The following is an 18747-nucleotide window of genomic DNA, read 5'->3' as shown; positions in this document are numbered from 1 at the left end:
TTGATTTGAGCTTTTGATGATCTTGTGACATAGAGAACGAAGTGCAAGTCTGGAGTGCATCGATAATACCAATCACCCATTTTGGATTCTTCTTTCTTAATGAAGCACTGCATTTGAATTTGAGTTATAAGTTCTCAATGAGGTCATCATCCTCACCATCATCATCATCATAACCAAATAAATCAATATATCAGGCTACATCATCCTCTTTGTCTTCATCGACTTCTTCAGATGGAATCAAAAGTTCGCTATTTTGTGATGGTTCTTCTTCACTGTGTGCGTAGTGTATAAAAAATTGTGTTGATGAATATGTAGGTTGGCTCATTTCGTATTAGTGTCATTGTGATGAGTGAATCAGATATACTTGTTGTGATAATTGGGCATCGTCATCAAAAAGAACATATAACTCAATCATGTTCATATGAGTTACTGTTGGGTGACACTGAAACATTAATTTGGCATTGTTATTGTCTTCAATTTTCAACATTATTTAAAAGATATTATTATCGACTCTATTATTTCATGGATGAAAATAAATAATTTCAAAGACATATATTGTAATTTTTTCTATTCAATCTTTCAGATAAAAAAATAATATTTGCAACGAATATCGAATAATTTGACATATGTATTATGAAACAAAAAATCTAACAACATTATCAGTGAACATGATTCCACTATAGTGAATGTTAGCCATTATATTTTCCCTGACATAGGAAAAAAATCACTTGAATGGAAAAATGTATCAAAAGAATGGTAAGCTGTGTTAGATGATTTGTAAGTTGCATCAGATGATATGACCATAAATATGGACAATCACGATTTGTACCACAATAATTCATGTGAAACTTTGCATAATTCCACTTGCACTGACGAAGACCTTTGTCCATTCAAATTGTGATGGTCAATGCTGTATTTTCATTTCATGGACACCACGGTTAGCGTGCAAGCAGACCTTCGTTCATTCATTGTCCCGTCATTGGTTCATGCATTGCTGAGCCTGCACTGATTTAGACCTTCATCCATTGGTTCATAGAAAGGCTCAAGTAGACCTTCGTCCATCAAATGTAAGGCGCTGAATCGGTCGAAGAAAAATTATACCATTTTGTGTTGTTGGGTCAGTACGTGCATGAAAACATTTGGCCAATGGACAATAGACTATTTTCCTATGCATTATTACTATCAATAATACTAGTAAAAAAATACTATACCTAATTCATTTATTACTATCATTTTCCTATAAATACCACTATTTTACTATTCAATTTTCACACTCACTTTCTCACAATCTTTCTAACTTTATTACTCACTCACTTTATCAATTTCTCATAACCAAAATGCCTATGTTGTTGCTGGAAAATAACCACCCTCAAACACAAGAAAATATTTTATTATATGTGAATTTTGTTATTATTACACTTTTTGATTTATTTTTATTCACATATTGTTATCATTTTTCTTTATAAATGTTATAGAGAGAGCATAACAAAAGGCTATGAGTACATTCGCATTCGTGATTCATTCCTAGTTCACAAATACTACCATATTTGAAAAGAGTGTTGGTTTTTCCAATGTTTTAAAATTAGGTGGTTTAACTACATATTTAAGGTTTATTGTTATCTTACTAGAGAGATTGAGATCTTAAACACATACCTTTCATTTTTCAACCGGTGAATGTACTATCTCATTTGAAGATGTGGGTAAGCTATTTGGTCTCCGGATAAATGGAAAACTCGTTAATGATAACACTGAAAGGTAGGTGATTTATGGATTGACAATTTAGGACCAGAAGATCAGAAAAGGAAAGGTTTGCGAAAATAAAATGGCTAGAAGGTGTTATGAAAATTTTCCACTAACACATTCATCCTTCGAAGAGGATATAGTTATTCCACAGTAATTTATATTCAACTATCACTAGATTTTTAATGTCAGACAAGACTAATATTTATGTTCATTCTTGTTGTCTACCATTGATTAAAGATTTTGAATAATCAAATAAGTATAGCTAGAGCTCGACTTGTTTTGTTACAGTATATTGGAATATGGAAAAGCAGTTGGTGTACGAGTAGATAGTATGTGAGGATGCACATTCTTGCTTCAATTTTGAGGAGATACATGTATGCCATTGATTGTCCCAATCAGTGACATAATACCATGATATCCTTATGCATTAAGGTACTTTTAAATTTTTAAATGAACTGTATTACATGCATATTGGCTTTTAACATAAAAATAAATGAATTTCTTTTTCTTTATATGCAAGATGGTGTCGCAGAGGGATGGATTATACAAATAACCTTCGTTATCATCTACATGGGTATCGAAATGCAACAGACCACATGGAGGGAAAGATGTAATATTTTTCACCTTAATATTTCTCTTAATTTTTTTTAAATTGAATATTCTTACACTAACAAGTATTATATATCATGTATCAACTTATATGAAGGACATACGTTTAATATGTGTTATGTGATTATGAATATAATTTGATTTAGAGTGCAGCAAAATATTTGATCTGTTTTTATAATACTTAAATGTATCAGGCGGATAAGGTCAAACTCTAATCTAACCTCAAACAACAAATACTATCTCCATCAAGTCATGGAAACAAAATTATGTCGAGTTCAGTAAAGAGGAGCAACGTGAGTGGAAGAGAAAATCATATACGGTCTTGAAGGGAAACTTATTAGATGGTGAGGAAAATCCAAGCCTAGAATATGTAGTTTGGTTTAACTTAATTACATTTATTTGTGTCGCTAACACCCAATTTCTAAATGATGATGTGGCATCAATCCTATGATGGTGGTTCGAGTGCGAGTAGCTAATTTCCCATGACGGAGAACTAGTGAAGCGTTACCTGTAGTGGCAGTAACGATTTTTGTTATCAAAGAAATAATTAATTAAAAAAATTATTAATTAGTGGTGTAAATAATAAAATTAAATAAATAAATATACGAATAATAAATTATAAAATTATCCTTAATTTTGGTGCTAAAGTTATTAAGTGGTGTAAAATAATTGAAAATATATCTATAATATAAGAAGATCATATGTTCTTTAAAAGACTCGAATACCGTTGTTGCTTCACAAATGTGTCACGTTTGCAACTTATACTCAAACCAAATTCTGCCTTTTCAAGACAAATCCAAAGGCTCCCTTTTCAAACTCAAAAAAAATATTTCTTTTACGATAAAAATCTTATTTTTCATATACACACTCTTTCTTTCACGGTTACCCATGCCTTTTCCGTTGCAATTTCTACACTGCTTTATCTACCAAATATTATAATTGCTCTCTTTTCATCTCAACTTCCTCTCCCTTCTCCCTTTCATTCTGACCACTTCTCTCTTTCACTCAAATTTCATAAATGTGTTATTTTTCTTTTTCTACAACTTCTTCATCATCCATTTACTAACACATTATGCTTATGTTTTTCAGGGGTTTTTTCTTCATCGATTTTCTTCAATTGTCGCCATTAACATCAAGAAAGGTTTCATCTTTTAAATTTTTATTTGATTAAATGTCAATTTCATACTCATTTTTGCTGATTTTTTTGATGAAAGATTCCGCCTTTCCATCTTTTCATGTATGTGTGTTTAAAAAAATTACATTTTTATTCATTTTTGTTTCATTTGGTCAAATAGATAGTTAAAATAGTTCTTTGTTTTGAAAATATATCGGTTTAAATGACATTTACTTGAATATATTAACATGTTTTTATATATGGATCCATGAACATTTACTCAGATTAACACTATTACCATAATTTTATGGATTTGGTTTCAAATCATGTTCTCTACTTTAGTATGTTTTGGCAACCTTACCTAACAGGTCATTTCGTTATGGATCTGGATTTGAAGATAAAGAATTTCTTAGATTTACTTTTCATAATCTTCAATTTAGTAAAATAATTATTGTTGTAAATGTCATGTATTGAATTATTCTAACTTGATAGTATTTTGCTATAAGTGATGTTCCTTTGCAATATTATACTTAAAAAGTTATGTTTGTTTAAAAATTATTATTATACGTAAGTTTAAGCTTTTTTTCTTGATTTTTGATATTAGACTTTTTCTTTTTGAATTACCGCAATATTAAGATTTGTTCAATTAAAAAAGATAATATTTTATTAGACGAAAGTAGTTGAACAATTGATCAAATCTTTGGAAATATGAGAAGCACTTAATGTATTGGGGAAAGTTCAAATTGATAATTTTTTACATTTGCTTTTTAACAATGTGAGAATACTCTATAAAAGGACGATCAAATGACTAGATTTATCAATGATTGAATATATATGATAGTACAACAAATAATTGACACTCATATTTTAATAGAGAATAATCCACCCCTTACACCTCTTAGGCATATGGTGTAACATCCCACTAAAACCCCGCGGCAATTAACAAAAGTAAATCAGAGTAACATGCAACAAGGGTGTCACAATTCATAAAAAAAATAAACCTCATTTGGTCATATGTCATGCATTCACCAAGAACATCTGAACATAACTCATAATTCAAATTATCATGTTTACACAGCGGAAATAAATCGTTAAGTTAACATCACATCATTAATGTATCAAACTTCAAAATAAATTAAAACAAATAGAGTTATCATCTAGAACTCAAAACATCGCATTCTCAGTGTTACATCTACCAGAGCATGACACCTGACACGACCACTAAACCGACTTATGAGCTAATCCTCACCAAGTCAAGCCGCTATCCTCAATCTGAAAATGACAACAAGTAAGGGTGAGTCCCATCACAGTTAACCAATGTTATTGCATCATAAATAACAATATATCATAGTTATATTATTCACCCAATCGTTTCATATTCAGACATTCCGTCATACACATCTTCATCAATTATCAAATCATAACACATAATATATCATTCAAGTTATACAAGTTATGCATATGTATAAAACTGACACTATGCATGTGGTACCAACATCATCAATGGGAATTACCCACCGACTGATCTAACATCATCCAGATACGGCCCTGCCAGCACAGATTCCACACAGTGGGAATCTTGCCCTTCACTGAATCCTCTCATCTTTAGGATTCAGCCCTCATCAATGGTTATGAATACATGCAAACATATATACAACATACTTTCATCATCATCATTTTAGGAGTAGCATCATCTTATACTCGTTTCATCATCATCATCATAAGCATGTTCATATATATATATATATATATATATATATATATATATATATATATATATATATATATATTAACATCATTCAATAAATCCTATATCAATAATTCAAACAGATTTATCAGTCAAAAGTTACACGTCGTCAAACTTTCAAAATTCACAAAACAGCAAAAATCTGCATCTCACGTTGGCCATAGCGTACCAACAGGGCCAAAAATTCACAACACACGCACCATACGCGTATCATATGCGTATGGGCAGAACCAGTTTTCCACACAAAATACACACATACGCGTACCAGCAAGTCATACGCGTACCAGCCAGCCACCATATGCGTATCATACGCGTACCAGCAGAAGGTGCATTCTAATGCACAATTGGGGAGCGTACCATACGCGTACCACCCCCCCATACGCGTATCATACGCGAATGGACAGCAGTTCCAAAAACCTGCAACTTACCCATTCGTCTTCTTCGCGAATCCATTCGTTTCAGCCTGCGATTTGGGTCTAAAACCAGAAATTCCACATTCTAAGCAGCGTAGGATTCATCCAACATCAATAGTATATGACGCTACATTCGATTTTACTCATCACAACCTAAATTTACTCAGTTTTTAGGGATTAACAGTCATAGATTTCAACCCAAATGATGAACACAAACAGTAAAATCAGAACATAGAACCTATTGATCTAAACAATACTCCTAATCAACATCATCTTCCACAACACAATAATAGAGATTAAATGGAGAGTCCCCCCTTACCTTAGTAAAGAGTTCTTGATCTTTGGTCTCTCCTTCTTCAGTTCTCCTTCAGTTCTTCGTGTTCCAACCTTCAGACTCTCTTTTCCACGTTCTGTCATTTCTTTCCCTAATTCTAATTATTTTATGAAAAATAATAATAAAATTAGTAAAGGCTTTACTACAACACACCCCTTTCTTTTACTAATCTCCCACATGGCCCAAATGCCACAAACCATCCTCTTTTCCATTATTTTCATAAACTCCATAATAATTCCAATTATTAATCCAATATCCAAATTAAATTAAAATTAAAATTATACGGGTGTTACAACTCTCCTCCACTAAAAGAGTTTTTGTCCTCGAAAACATACCTCGGGTAAAGAGTTTCGGATAAGAATCCTTCATCTGGATCTCTAGCTCCCAGGTAACATTTCCCTCAGCCGGTCCTCCCCAAGCTACCCTGACCAAAGCTATTTCCTTGTCACGCAATTGCTTCAGTCTTTGGTCTTCAATCCTCACAGGCAGAGTCTCAACTATTAAGTTGTCCTTCACCTGCACATCGTCTACTTGGATCACGTGGGACGGATCCGAAATGTATTTCCTCAACTGAGACACATGAAATACATCATGCAAGTTTGCAAGCATCGGTGGTAAAGCAATACGATATGCCACTTCTCCCACTCTTTCAGAAATTTGGAATGGTCTAATAAAACACGGAGTCAACTTCTTTGACTTCAAAGCTCGACCAATACCTGTCATAGGAGTAACTCTAATAAACACATGATCTCCCTCTTGAAACTCAAGTGTTTTCCTCCTCTTGTCATGATAACTCTTCTGACGACTCTGAGAAGCTTTCATCTTCTCTTGAATCATCTTAATTTTCTCTGTAGTCTGTTGTACAATTTCTGGTCCGATTACAGCACTCTCACCAGATTCATACCAACACAACGGCGTCCTACATCTCCTACCATACAAAGCCTCAAACGAAGCCATACCGATACTCGAATGATAATTATTGTTGCAAGTAAACTCAATCAAAGGCAGATAACTATCCCAAGCACCTCCTTTTTCCAACACACAAGCCCGTAACAAATATTCTAATAACTGGATTGTCCTCTCAGTCTGTCCATCCGTCTGCGGATGATAAGCAGAACTCAATCTCAGCTTCGTACCCAAAGCCTTCTGCAAACCTTCCCAGAATTTAGACGTAAACCTCGGATCTCTGTCTAACACGATACTTGAAGGAATACCATGTAGAATAACTATCTTCTTAATATACAACTGAGCCAGCTTCTCCATCGGATAATCCATTCTTATCGGTATAAAATGTGCAGACTTCGTCAACTTGTCCACCACGACCCAAATAGCTTCACAATTTTTGACAGTTCTCGGTAAACCAGAAACAGAATCCATTGATATGCTATCCCACTTCCATTCAGGAATAAACATTGGTTGCATAAACCCAGATGGCTTCTGATGCTCAATTTTGGACTTCTGACACGTCAAACAAGAATACACAAACTCAGCAATTTCTTTCTTCATTCCAGGCCACCAAAACAGCTTTTTCAAATCATGATACATCTTGGTAGCACCAGGATGAATACTTAATCCACTACGGTGTCCTTCTTCCAGAATACTTTTTCGAAGCTCGACAACATCAGGAACACAAACTCGATCACCAAACCTCAGTATACCATTCTTGTCGATTCTAAATTCACCGCCCTTGTCTTGGTTAATCAAAGTTATCTTATCAATTAACTCAACATCAGCTTTCTAACCCTCTCTGATCTCTGCAAGAATACCACTGGTCAGCTTCAGCATACCCAATTTAACACTAGTAGGGGTACCTTCACATACCAAACTCAAGTCTCTGAATTGTTCAATCAAATCCAATTCCTTCACCATTAGCATAGACATATGTAAAGTCTTCCTACTCAATGCATCAATAACTACGTTTGCCTTACCCGGATGGTAATTCAAACCAAAATCATAGTCTTTGAGGAATTCTAACCACCTTCTCTGCCTCATATTCAGCTCCTTCTGATCAAAGAGATACTTCAGACTCTTATGATCACTGAACACCTCGAATCTCAAACCATACAAATAATGTCGCCACAGCTTCAAAACAAAAACCACACCTGCCAACTCTAAATCATGAGTCGGATAATTCCTTTCATGCACTTTGAGTTGTCTTGACGCATACGCGACTACTTGTTGATTCTGCATCAGCACACCTCCAAAACCCATCAGCGAAGCATCATAATAAACCACAAACGATTCTGTCGGATTCGGCAAAATCAAGATAGGAGCACTTGTCAGCCTCTTCTTCAACTCTTGGAATCCTTCTTCACATTTTGCATCCCAAATAAAGGCTTGACCCTTCCTGGTCAATTTAGTTAACGACAATGCTAACTTTGAAAAGCCTTCTATAAACTTCCTGTAGTAACCTGCAAGACCCAGAAAAATAAATCTCTGACACGGACTTCGGAGCTTCCCACTGAGATACCGCTTCTATCTTTGTAGGATCAACAATAATACCATTCTTAGAAATCACATGTCCAAGAAAACTGACTTCCTCCAACCAAAACTCACACTTTGATAACTTGGCAAAAAGTTGCTTCTCTTTTAACAATTCTAACACAGTTCTGAGATGTTCCGCATGCTCCTCTTCACTCTTAGAATATATCAGGATATCATCTATAAACACCACCACGAGCTTATCGAGATAAGGATGAAATATCCTGTTCATATACTCCATAAAACACTAGGTGCATTAGTAACTCCAAACGGCATTACCGAATACTCATAATGTCCATACCTCGTCCTAAAAGCGGTCTTCTGAATATCATCATCTTTCACACAAATTTGGTGATACCCAAACCTCAAATCAATTTTACTAAATACACACGCTCCAACCAGCTGATCCATCAAATCATCAATCCTCGGTAGTGGATATCGATTCTTGATAGTAACTTTGTTCAATTGTCTGTAATCCACACACAGTCTCATCGAACCCTATTTCTTCTTTACCAGCAACACAGGTGCACCCCACGGGGAAACACTCGGACGAATGAATTTCTTCTCAAGCAATTCTTCCAATTGTTTCTTTAGTTCAGCCAACTCATACAGCGACATACGATACGGTGCCATCGACACTGGACTAGTTCCCGGAACCAAGTCAATAGCAAATTCTACTTCTCTTTCTGGTGGTAATTCATTCACATCTTCCGGAAAAACTTCTGGAAATTCACATACCACCGGTAGTTCGCTACTCACTACTTTCTCTTTCAAATCCATCAATGCAAACAACATAAATACAATTGCACCGTCTCCGATAGCTTCATTCACTTGCCTAGTTGTTATGTTCAGATCATCGGCACTGACAGCTTCAGGAAAAATTACCGTCTTTGCAAAGCAATTGATATGAACACGGTTGAATTCCAACCAGTCCATTCCCAGGATTACATCAAGTTGTTTCAAAGGAAGACACACTAAGTCCATTCCGAATTCTCTACCAAAAATGTCAATTGGACAATTCAAACAGGCAGATGAAGTAGTTACTGAACCCGACGCAGGAGTGTCACTAATCATACTTCCATTTATATCAGATATCTCTAAATTCAACCTCTTAGCACAATCCAAAGAAATAAAAGAATGAGTTGCTCTAGTATCAATAATCGCAACTAAAGGTGTGCCATGAATGAAACACGTACCTTTAATCAATCTATCCTCTGAAGTAGTCTCTGACCCGGTCAAAGCAAAAACCTTTCCTCCCGATTGGTTCTTCTTTGGCTTAGTACAGTTCGGACTAATGTGACCCTCTTCACCACAGTTGTAACAAGTCACAACCTTCTTCTTACAATCAGCAGCAATATGGCCCACTTGGTCACACTTGAAACACTTCTTCTGATCAAGCTTACATTCATGTCTACGATGTCCCATCTCACCACAATTGTAGCATCTGACACGAGCACTAGAATCGCCTCCACTAGGTTTCTTCCAATCAGCAGATTTACCTCTACCGTATGGCTTACCTCTATCCATAGGTTTCTTACCCTTTCTGTCAACTAACTCGCGAGAGTGAGATGACTTCATCTTGATGTTATCCTCTTCAAAAATCCTATTACAGTCCACTAAGTCCACAAACCTCTGAATCCTCTGATATCTAATGCCTTGCTTGATCTCATCACGAAGGCCATTCTCAAATTTGACACACTTTGAGAACTCATTAGCTTCATCATTGTTGTAGTGGACGTAGTACTTCGCCAACTCAACAAACTTCGATGCATATTCTGGCACTGTCATATTACCTTGAACCAATTCCAGGAATTTAATTTATTTTCGGCCTCTAACATCCTCAGGGAAATACCTTCTCGAAAATTCTCTTTTGAATACAGCCCAAGTAATTTTTATACCATCAGTGTCCAGTTCAGCTCTGGTTGCCATCTGTAACACCCCGAATTTAATTAAATTGTTTAATTAAATTATTGAAAGATTTAAATATTTGATTTAGTCGAATTTGAATTGTCGGTGTTATTTAAGGGCGTATTTGGAATTATATAAATCAAAGTCGGATAGTCAGAAAATAATATTAAGAATAATATTATTTATAAGTCGGAATTATTATATTGAAGAAATTATTATTATAAGTGATATAATTGATTATTTGAGATATATCTCTTATTGGGCCTAAATTGATTTTGGAGGATACTAAATAAAGAGAGGATTTAAACACTAAGCCCAATTGGTTTTATATTAGGGTTTTAGAGATGGAAAAGGGTAGTTGTCATTTTGGGAGGAAACAAGAATAGATGAGAAAGAGGCAAGTCTTGGAGAAGAAGAAGAAGAAGAAGCTTGGAGATTTCTACCCATGGTGTCAATTGAAGGTGCAATTAGAGACCCATTAAGTTGCTTCCATTCATAAGGTAAGGGTGGAGTTCTCTTCCTATAATGGGGCTCATGAACAATTGTATGTGGGGATTGGGTATGTAGATTTATTGCATTTGCTTGTGGTAATTATTGCTGGAAATTAGGGATTTAGGTTTTATGGTTGTATGTTAAATTGTTTCAAAAACTTGAATTTTGTATCTGTTGTTGTTTGTTGCTGTTGTGAGTATTGAGATATATAAGAAATGTCCATGACAAGTGCCAATCATGAGTGTAGCAGGTCGTCACTTCTAATGATAACAGTCTCTTAAGTGTGGTTTTGGTTCCAAATTGACACGGCATTATGAATTGGTGGTCGGCAGTGTGTTAGCCAATATATGTTCCTTCTCCACCTGCTATAAGCATATCCTACGTGCTTGTATTATAATTGAGACATTTAGTTTGATCATTCTAGTATCTACAAATATTATTATTGAAACATGACTAAAAATATTATTAATAAAACATGATTAAAATATTATTAATGAACCAATTATCAATTATGTGATATGTATAATTTTAATAGAAATGAAACATGGTTATGAAATGTGATATAATTAGAAACAGTAGAGTGTATAACAGTAGTATATGTAGAACTAATAAAATGCAAAACAATTCCGTTTGATCGAAATACCCGAATTAAGCGGTATAATTAGTTGTCCGGAATTTGATGAAAATTGACGTGGTAGCTAAGTTTAATTAGTAGATTAACATGGTGGTGTTATTTTGTTGAAATTGTGATATTTTACGAATGGACTAAAATTGTGTTTGGTTTAAATATTTTTTATAAATAAATTATAATAACATAATAGAATTGTCAATAGAGTTGTTAGAGTTGTCAATAGAGTTGTTAAAGTCGACAATAAGTTGTCAGAGTTGTTTTGAATTATTAAGAGTCATATTTTTATTTGTTTTGAGTAATTCTGACATGTTTAGAGTTGTCAGTGTATAACGTCGGTGTTTGTTTTTTTATTGGAACTTTAACAATTCATATCTTTTGAACCGTAACTCCGTTTGAGTCTCCGTTCGAGGCGTTAGAAAGCTAACGCGATATTCTTTTTAATAAAAATGGTCTTGAGCAGTAGAATGCTAGAAAATTGGAAATGGAGTAGAAATAGAAGTGAATTAAATTAATATAGTGTGATTATTAATTGGTTGATTAAATTAATAGTTGAATTAATTTCAATGTGTTTAATTGATTAGAATATAATTTGGAATTAGATTAACTATTTGGTTTGTCGATAAATTACGATATTTTGAGAATTTATCCGTAATTGTGTTTTGATTGAATATGTATGTTGAGAAATATATATTATTATGTCAATGATTTTGTTTTGATATTGATTCTCTGTGGGTAGTTGGATAGCATTAATTTTAATGATTAATTGCTTGATTTTAAATGTGTATGTTCATATATAATGGGCAAAATGAGAATTAACACGAGATAGTATGGTTACTAGTGTTAATTGGATTTTGTGAATCGTAATTGATTCTCTGTGATATGTATGTGTTGTGAATGTTGTGTACAATTGGTGGATAATTCATCGAGTTGAATTATTGTGATATGCTAAATATTAAGATGGTAGAGATGATCTTAATTGCATATGTTTGATTAATATTGTACATACATTCATATCATGGATGCCTTGAAACAAAGGTGGTTTGCTTTGAAACATAAGCGTGGCTTGGATTCTAGAGTGAATCGGAAAGCGGTAAACTATATGTTTACATTTGGTGGCTTTGGTCTTGTCCGGATCTGAAGCGTGGCTAGATTCTATATGAATCGGAAGCGGTGGAACTTTGGGTCCATATTGGGTACCACATGCATAGAGTCACATGTCTTGCATTGAGTCACATTGAGGTTAAGTGATGTTTGAATATATGCATTTATGTGATTGTCATGTGTACATGAGATGTGATAATTGATATTGGTGATGTTTTGATATATAATTGGTTAAACGTGTGAATATGTGATAATGATGGATTGTGTATATATTTGGGATAATAGTATTGAATCTTTTGAGTATTATACTATTGAATTTTGTGCTTACTTGAATATGTGAAATTTATTAGATGATACTATTTACATAATTATGACTTGTTGTGCGATGAAAAGTATGAGAGATTAATGAAATGTGGAAGTATGATGTGTATGGTAACTGTTGATACTTGCGATGTAATGATTTTATATGTCTGAATCCTAGCATGCAATTTATCATGCGCCCACTTATATGATTTGATATCTCACCCTTTTTTTCTTGTTTCGCCGTTGCCTTTATATTGGCAACGTGCAGGTATTCAAGTATGAAGATTTAGTTGCCGTTACTCGAGTCGGTTGTCGCTCTGATACGTAGCACTCTGGGGGGAACGATTTATACTATTATTGATGTTGCTATCTAATTGTTTAATTTTGGTTGGACAAAATGTTAAGTTAACTGAAGATATTTTATTGAATACATTCTTAAGTGATTCCGCTGTGTTTTAATAAAATAAGTTATTCTATTTCAAAGGTGCTATGTATCCGCTTTATGCGACGAGGTGATTTGTTTTGTTTTGATTATGTGACGCCTCATTTGTTTATTGAGAAATTTTGAAAAAAACTCTGATTTATATATATTTGCCGGGTAGAAATGGGGTGTTACAATAGTGGTATCAGAGCAGGTCGGTCCGTTCGGCCTAGTTGTCGAGTCAGTTGAGTTGTGTGACAGTTGAATGCTGTCAGTGTTTTATTTCTTAGTACGCGACATGTGTGTGAAACACTGTCCGTACTTGTTTGTTTTGTTGCAGGAATTGGTTTGTTTCCAAGTGGGGGAGAAGTTTTACTTCTCGATGATGTTTCTGTTGTAATAGATGGTCCAGTATGATGTCGACAAGCGACGATGCAAGTGTTGTTGAGAGTTTTGGATGTCACCCGGATTCGGAAACGACGTGAAGTTAAGAGTTATTTTGGAAGCCAGGATTTAGAAAGTGGCGATGTTCTGCACGGTTGAGGACAGTGATGTTGTCGGTGCATTTAACCTTTGCGTCTGATGCCGGTGTTTGACAAGTGTTAAAGTGATGAGGTTGCGGTAGACTTTATGATAGACTCGCATAAGTGATTAACGGACGTAGTCGATGTGTGAAGTGTTGTGAATCGTGAACCCGAGTTAGAACTCGATAATGCGCGTAGTTTGAGTTTCGGATATCTGATTTGAACTCCGTTTGAAGCGTCAGAAAGATAAAGAGATGAAGTGTATTATAAGAATGATTGCCACAGCCTTAATAGATTTGATTTTGACATGATGATGTTGGGATGGGGTGCAGTTTGTCGTCGAAGTTATTTGAGGAGTTTGGGAGATAACATAAAAAATTGTCGATGCTTGACGTTGATGTTTGCAATTTGGATAACGTCAGAGATTCGTATCTTGAGTTTCGAGTATCAATTGAACGTACCGTTTGAACCTACGAAGAGGTGAAGTTGTATTCTACCTTTATGGAAATGTGTAAGCATGTTGAATAAGAAAGGTTGTTACCGCAAACGTCTGAAGTGAAGTTAAGCAGAACTTGTTGTTGATGATTAAAATGAGAAGACGAGATGTTGGTATTAAAGATGTTTGACGATTGTGTGTTGCTAAGTAATTGTGAATCAGATTTGGTATTATGTTTGGACGTCGGTGTCTCATCGACAAGATCGATTGAGTAAGAAGTTATAGGAATTGTGAAAACCCAAAGTGAATTATTGATTATGTCGTGTTATTGGATTTAAGTGGAAATTCGGAAGAAAAAAAAAACGCTCTTATGATGTAACAACAATTTATACTCCACTATGGTTGTCGGATACTAGTTGACAAATTGGGGAACTGATCACCCTCAATCTATTGTTAATGGTAGACGAAACTCGTGTTGGACATTATAGATTTGTCTTGTTGTCTTAATAGTGTAGAAAGAGTATCTATATTTTACCGTGAAGATAATCGCCCATCCGTTTGTGTAGCTTGGTAAGAGGGATGGTTGAGTTATAATTAGATGAGATTAACAATCGGTGTGGTACATTTTATCCAAGCGAATGTCGCAAAGTGAAAGATTGGAAATATTAAGTAAACAACGATGTGAGGATGAGTATTGATGAAAGTTTGTATTGGATCGAGAATTTGTGAACCATATAAGTAGACGGAATTTTATCGAGAATGGTGACTTAAAAGAGAATTATCAGAGTTGAGCAGCGGAAGCCTTAGGTGATACTGTTGTTGTAAGGCTTGAGGGAGTAAGAAACTATATGCCAGAAGTCGGTAAAGATGAGTTATCTTGATATTTGGATTGATGGACTGTTGGAATAAGTGTGATGCGCCAGAATACTGCATTGAGTCGTTGATTATTGCAAACTGGTAAGAACTGTAATGTGTTTGTGTTCATGAGAACCGTTGTTTTGACGAAGAGGTAGTGATCGAAGTGTTACCAAGCGCGATTTGGATATTTGAGATTTGGATACGAGGTTTGTATTTGGATGGCGTTGAGCGAATTTTCGAGGACGAAAATATTCTTAGTGGGGGAGAGTTGTAACACCCCGAATTTAATTAAATTGTTTAATTAAATTATTGAAAGATTTAAATATTTGATTTAGTCGAATTTGAATTGTCGGTGTTATTTAAGGGCGTATTTGGAATTATATAAATCAAAGTCGGATAGTCAGAAAATAATATTAAGAATAATATTATTTATAAGTCGGAATTATTATATTGAAGAAATTATTATTATAAGTGATATAATTGATTATTTGAGATATATCTCTTATTGGGCCTAAATTGATTTTGGAGGATACTAAATAAAGAGAGGATTTAAACACTAAGCCCAATTGGTTTTATATTAGGGTTTTAGAGATGGAAAAGGGTAGTTGTCATTTTGGGAGGAAACAAGAATAGATGAGAAAGAGGCAAGTCTTGGAGAAGAAGAAGAAGAAGAAGCTTGGAGATTTCTACCCATGGTGTCAATTGAAGGTGCAATTAGAGACCCATTAAGTTGCTTCCATTCATAAGGTAAGGGTGGGGTTCTCTTCCTATAATGGGGCTCATGAACAATTGTATGTGGGGATTGGGTATGTAGATTTATTGCATTTGCTTGTGGTAATTATTGCTGGAAATTAGGGATTTAGGTTTTATGGTTGTGTGTTAAATTGTTTCAAAAACTTGAATTTTGTATCTGTTGTTGTTTGTTGCTGTTGTGAGTATTGAGATATATAAGAAATGTCCATGACAAGTGCCAATCATGAGTGTAGCAGGTCGTCACTTCTAATGATAACAGTCTCTTAAGTGTGGTTTTGGTTCCAAATTGACACGGCATTATGAATTGGTGGTCGGCAGTGTGTTAGCCAATATATGTTCCTTCTCCACCTGCTATAAGCATATCCTATGTGTTTGTATTATAATTGAGACATTTAGTTTGATCATTCTAGTATCTACAAATATTATTATTGAAACATGACTAAAAATATTATTAATAAAACATGATTAAAATATTATTAATGAACCAATTATCAATTATGTGATATGTATAATTTTAATAGAAATGAAACATGGTTATGAAATGTGATATAATTAGAAACAGTAGAGTGTATAACAGTAGTATATGTAGAACTAATAAAATGCAAAACAATTCCGTTTGATCGAAATACCCGAATTAAGCGGTATAATTAGTTGTCCGAAATTTGATGAAAATTGACGTGGTAGCTAAGTTTAATTAGTAGATTAACATGGTGGTGTTATTTTGTTGAAATTGTGATATTTTACGAATGGACTAAAATTGTGTTTGGTTTAAATATTTTTTATAAATAAATTATAATAACTTAATAGAATTGTCAATAGAGTTGTTAGAGTTGTCAATAGAGTTGTTAAAGTCGACAATAAGTTGTCAGAGTTGTTTTGAATTATTAAGAGTCATATTTTTATTTGTTTTGAGTAATTCTGACATGTTTAGAGTTGTCAGTGTATAACGTCGGTGTTTGTTTTTTTATTGGAACTTTAACAATTCATATCTTTTGAACCGTAACTCCGTTTGAGTCTCCGTTCGAGGCGTTAGAAAGCTAACGCGATATTCTTTTTAATAAAAATGGTCTTGAGCAGTAGAATGCTAGAAAATTGGAAATGGAGTAGAAATAGAAGTGAATTAAATTAATATAGTGTGATTATTAATTGGTTGATTAAATTAATAGTTGAATTAATTTCAATGTGTTTAATTGATTAGAATATAATTTGGAATTAGATTAACTATTTGGTTTGTCGATAAATTACGATATTTTGAGAATTTATCCGTAATTGTGTTTTGATTGAATATGTATGTTGAGAAATATATATTATTATGTCAATGATTTTGTTTTGATATTGATTCTCTGTGGGTAGTTGGATAGCATTAATTTTAATGATTAATTGCTTGATTTTAAATGTGTATGTTCATATATAATGGGCAAAATGAGAATTAACATGAGATAGTATGGTTACTAGTGTTAATTGGATTTTGTGAATCGTAATTGATTAATTGACCTTTTATATGTGAATGATATGTATGTGTTGTGAATGTTGTGTACAATTGGTGGATAATTCATCGAGTTGAATTATTGTGATATGCTAAATATTAAGATGGTAGAGATGATCTTAATTGCATATGTTTGATTAATATTGTACATACATTCATATCATGGATGCCTTGAAACAAAGGTGGTTTGCTTTGAAACATAAGCGTGGCTTGGATTCTAGAGTGAATCGGAAAGCGGTAAACTATATGTTTACATTTGGTGGCTTTGGTCTTGTCCGGATCTGAAGCGTGGCTAGATTCTATATGAATCGGAAGCGGTGGAACTTTGGGTCCATATTGGGTACCACATGCATAGAGTCACATGTCTTGCATTGAGTCACATTGAGGTTAAGTGATGTTTGAATATATGCATTTATGTGATTGTCATGTGTACATGAGATGTGATAATTGATATTGGTGATGTTTTGATATATAATTGGTTAAACGTGTGAATATGTGATAATGATGGATTGTGTATGTATTTGGGATAATAGTATTGAATCTTTTGAGTATTATACTATTGAATTTTGTGCTTACTTGAATATGTGAAATTTATTAGATGATACTATTTACATAATTATGACTTGTTGTGCGATGAAAAGTATGAGAGATTAATGAAATGTGGAAGTATGATGTGTATGGTAACTGTTGATACTTGCGATGTAATGATTTTATATGTCTGAATCCTAGCATGCAATTTATCATGCGCCCACTTATATGATTTGATATCTCACCCTTTCTTTCTTGTTTCGCCGTTGCCTTTATATTGGCAACGTGCAGGTATTCAAGTATGAAGATTTAGTTGCCGTTACTCGAGTCGGTTGTCGCTCTGATACGTAGCACTCTGGGGGGAACGATTTATACTATTATTGATGTTGCTATCTAATTGTTTAATTTTGGTTGGACAAAATGTTAAGTTAACTGAAGATATTTTATTGAATACATTCTTAAGTGATTCCGCTGTGTTTTAATAAAATAAGTTATTCTATTTCAAAGGTGCTATGTATCCGCTTTATGCGACGAGGTGATTTGTTTTGTTTTGATTATGTGACGCCTCATTTGTTTATTGAGAAATTTTGAAAAAAACTCTGATTTATATATATTTGCCGGGTAGAAATGGGGTGTTACACCATCCACCACTCATCAGCTTCTTCAGACAGCATATGTGTGCCATACCTCACCTTGAGATTCTCGACACAATTGATGACTCTAAAAATCCTCTCGATCTCCTTCAGCCATTTCTGAGCACCTTCAGGATCATGCGTGCCTTTGAACAATGGAGGATTGTTCCTCTGAAAATTCCCCAGTTGTCTATCAGCACCAATCCCTGCTCCGACAGCATTTCCTCCAAGCA

The sequence above is a fragment of the Vicia villosa genome, unplaced genomic scaffold, assembly GCF_029867415.1.
Source record: "Vicia villosa cultivar HV-30 ecotype Madison, WI unplaced genomic scaffold, Vvil1.0 ctg.005607F_1_1, whole genome shotgun sequence".
Lineage (NCBI taxonomy): Eukaryota > Viridiplantae > Streptophyta > Magnoliopsida > Fabales > Fabaceae > Vicia > Vicia villosa.
The sequence above is the reverse complement of the archived record's forward strand: the minus strand, read 5'-3'. Positions refer to the sequence as shown.